Raw genomic sequence first — 3,253 nt, forward strand, 5'->3', positions numbered from 1 at the left:
TGCAGAGACATCATGTTCTTCTGGACTGGCTCACCTGCACGAGCTGCTAGCAGTGACCACTGCATTTGTCTCCCCGTTTGTCCACTCTTGTAAGCTCCTGGGGGCAGGGAACCTCTCTCTGCAGTTGGTTGGACCATCAAGGGCCCCATGTGCTGAAGCACATGCTGCTTCGCCGCTGTACTTTGGGAGGGGAGAGGCTGCCTGGCCTCATGTCCATGGGGACATCAAAGGGACCTATGGACCACACGATGCTGGGATGAAGGAGTGCTGCCACGGCTCCGAGGTGCGGTCGTGGAAGCAGGATGCTTCTCTCTTGCCCAGCAGCAACATGATGACCTTGCCTACAGAATGAACCACGGGTCATGGGCCGTCAGTCTGGCAGCGACGCGCTGGACCTGCCGTCGTTGCCCCAGCATGATGGACACAGCGGCTCTTCCTCTTGCGGCGGGTGTTTTTCCTGCCGTGGAAGAGGCGACGCGTTTTCCTCCGCGTGTGCGCGCAGCACGGCTTCCTCGGGGGGGGGGGTCTGACGAAAACCCACCGCTGCTTCTGACTTCCACTCCTTTGGGTCTTCCTCGGCTTGCTGCAGGCTCCTCGTCTCCTGACTCAAAGTCCGTAGAAAGTCAAAAAACCCCAAACCCTAAATACCATGAACGCTCTGCGAGGTTACGCTGGTTTTTGCTTAATTAGCACAGGAAGCAAATATTCCCGGTCTCCGTCAGCACGGGCTTACTCCCAGTCTTTCCGGCACAGCAGGCGACGTTATTTTTGGGAGTTATTCCTGCAGCCTGGTGCTGGGGGTGAAGTCGTGACGAAGCACAGTGCCGCCGAAGCCCTCGCTCTGCTGAGGATCCGTCCGCGCGGAGTGCCGGGGGTGGACCGGGGGCTCGCGCCGCGGTGTGCCGAGGCCGGCTGTGCTCTTCGTGCAAAAGGTCTCCAAAAAACCCACCCTGTAGGACAACGTTATAAATAAGTAAATTTTTTTTTTTTTTTTTAATGAAAAAGTGGTTTTTTTGTCCCTGCCCCGTCCTGCAGGACCTGGCAGGGATGGGGCTGTCTGGATTGGCAGCTCGTAACACAGCCTCACGAAAAGAAACAGCCACTTTGCTGCTGGCGGTGGGAGAACTCCATCATACACACATCCACGGTGCCGCATGCAAACAGCTGCTGCTGCTAAAAGCCCTAACCTAGAAAGTACGGAAACGCGAAGCCGGCGTTCCCAGGAGGACGTGCACGTTTCCTCCCCTCCAACGCACCTCCTGCGGTGAAACCGCGTGGCCTGGCAGGCGTTTGCTTGACTATGGGAACCACCTCGGTGGTGGTTCTGCCTGCATCACCTCTCCGCAGCTGGAGCTGGAGCTCCTTGGATCGTGCTGGAAGATGCTTGTGCATCTTGTGGGGACGGCTGAGTTTAGGGTTAAATTTTCATGGTGAGCTTCTGCATAACCAGGTGGCCAAGCGAGGCAGAAGCTGGGACTTGAACAGGGCAGCAAAGCCAGGTGTCAGCAGGGAAATCAGCTGGGATTGCTCCCAGCCACGCTCACACCCCTTCACAACAGGCACATGAGCAGAACGTCAACCCTGAGCTCCTGCTGGAAGCAAGCGGACGCTCGGAGCCGGTCATGGGCTCAAGTTTGATTCTGAAGTGACGTTTGACGCAGTTGGGACAGCGCAGGCCATGGATGCTGTCCATGTTAGAGCATCTCCAGCCAGGACTGGAAGCACACATGGCTTTCGCAGCTCAGGGGGGGCTATGACACCACTGGGGCAGGGTGAGGCTGGTGTTTCCCCTCACTTTCACTTAGCCTTGGCACTGAGGAGTGGGTCCAAGAGATGCTGGTTAAGCTAACACGGCTCAGACCCCCTGAACATCTCCCACTTGGTGGGTTGACCTCAAACCCTTGGAGTTTTACACATTTGCCTCACACGGGGACCAAGCTGTGGGGTGCAGCGTGCAGGGATGAGCCGCGTTTTCTGCTCCTGTTTGCACAAAGGTGTGGAAGGAGGCAGGACCCTCTTCATCCTCTCCAACTGCCATAGCAGAGATGGGATGGGTCGGGCTGCTCCCTGGGCATGGTGACGATCTCCATGCGGGCTGGCACACGGCTGCATCAGGGAGCTGGAGACCCTGCCAGAGCCTGACTCTGACCTGTGCCAGCCTCCCTGGGTTAGACACCAGCGCGGGCAGGGAGAAGGGCAAGAAGATAAGACATCCCTGGAAGTGTTCAAGGCCAGGTTGGATGAGGTTTTGAGCAACCTGGTGTAGTGGAAGGTGTCCCTGCCCTTGGCAGGGGGGTTGGAACGAGGTCCCTTCCAACCCAAACTGTTCTATGGTTCAATGCCTTGACCGTGCTCCTGCTCCCAGGCCTGACAGCAGAGCTGTGCTCCCGGCACCCACTGGGGACGTGGGGCTGCTCTGGCAGGAGGAATTGGGCTGCTGTGCCACGGAAGTGGGGATTGCTCCGGTGGAGGATTTGGGGCTGCTCTCCTGGGGTCTCAGGGCCACCGTCCTGGGCTCGTAGGGCCACTGTCCTGGGGTTTGTGGGACCACGATCAAGGTGGACCCTTGTCCTGAGCTCCTGGGGCTGCTCTTCCTGGCGCTTTCATCGAGGGGTTACAGAGTCGCCGTCCCAGGGCTGTCCCAGTCCAGGGCGCTCGGACCCCCGCGGGGTTCAGCCCCGACCCCCCCCCCCCCCGGGATGCCCGTGAGGGCGCAGCCGGGCCCCGCCGCGGGCGCAGCGGCCGGCGGGCCCTTTAAGAAAGTCGAAGCCCGAAAGTTCATCAAAGTTGAGAAAGTTTTTCGTGGAAAGGAGGGAAAAAAAATAAAATAACTAAAATAACTCCAGTCCAACAACGAAAAAAAAAAAAAACCCGCACCCCCCCCCGAGGAGGGGCGGGCCGGGCCGGGATTGGCGGCGGGCGGCCCGGGGGCGGCCCCGGGCAGGCGGGGCGGGGGCGGGCGGGTCCCGGCCCCGCTGCTCGGTGCGCTGCGGCGGCGGCACCGGGAGCGGCGGCGGCGGCGGGGGCTGGGGCGCGTCGGCCCCGCAGCTGCGGCTCGTTGCGCTCCGCTCAGCCCCGCTCCGCCCGGCCCTTAACCGCGGCGCGGTCCCGGGACGCCGCATGTGAGCCGGGAGGGCAGCGCCGCTCCGCTCCGCACCGCCCCGCACCGCCCCCGCGCACCGGCACCTCACCGGCACCCCGGAGCAGCCGGCACCACCCCAGCCCCGTCCGCCCCCCCCTCCCCTCCCCAACC

This window comes from Tauraco erythrolophus, chromosome 14 (genome assembly GCF_009769465.1).
Source record: "Tauraco erythrolophus isolate bTauEry1 chromosome 14, bTauEry1.pri, whole genome shotgun sequence".
Taxonomy (NCBI): domain Eukaryota; kingdom Metazoa; phylum Chordata; class Aves; order Musophagiformes; family Musophagidae; genus Tauraco; species Tauraco erythrolophus.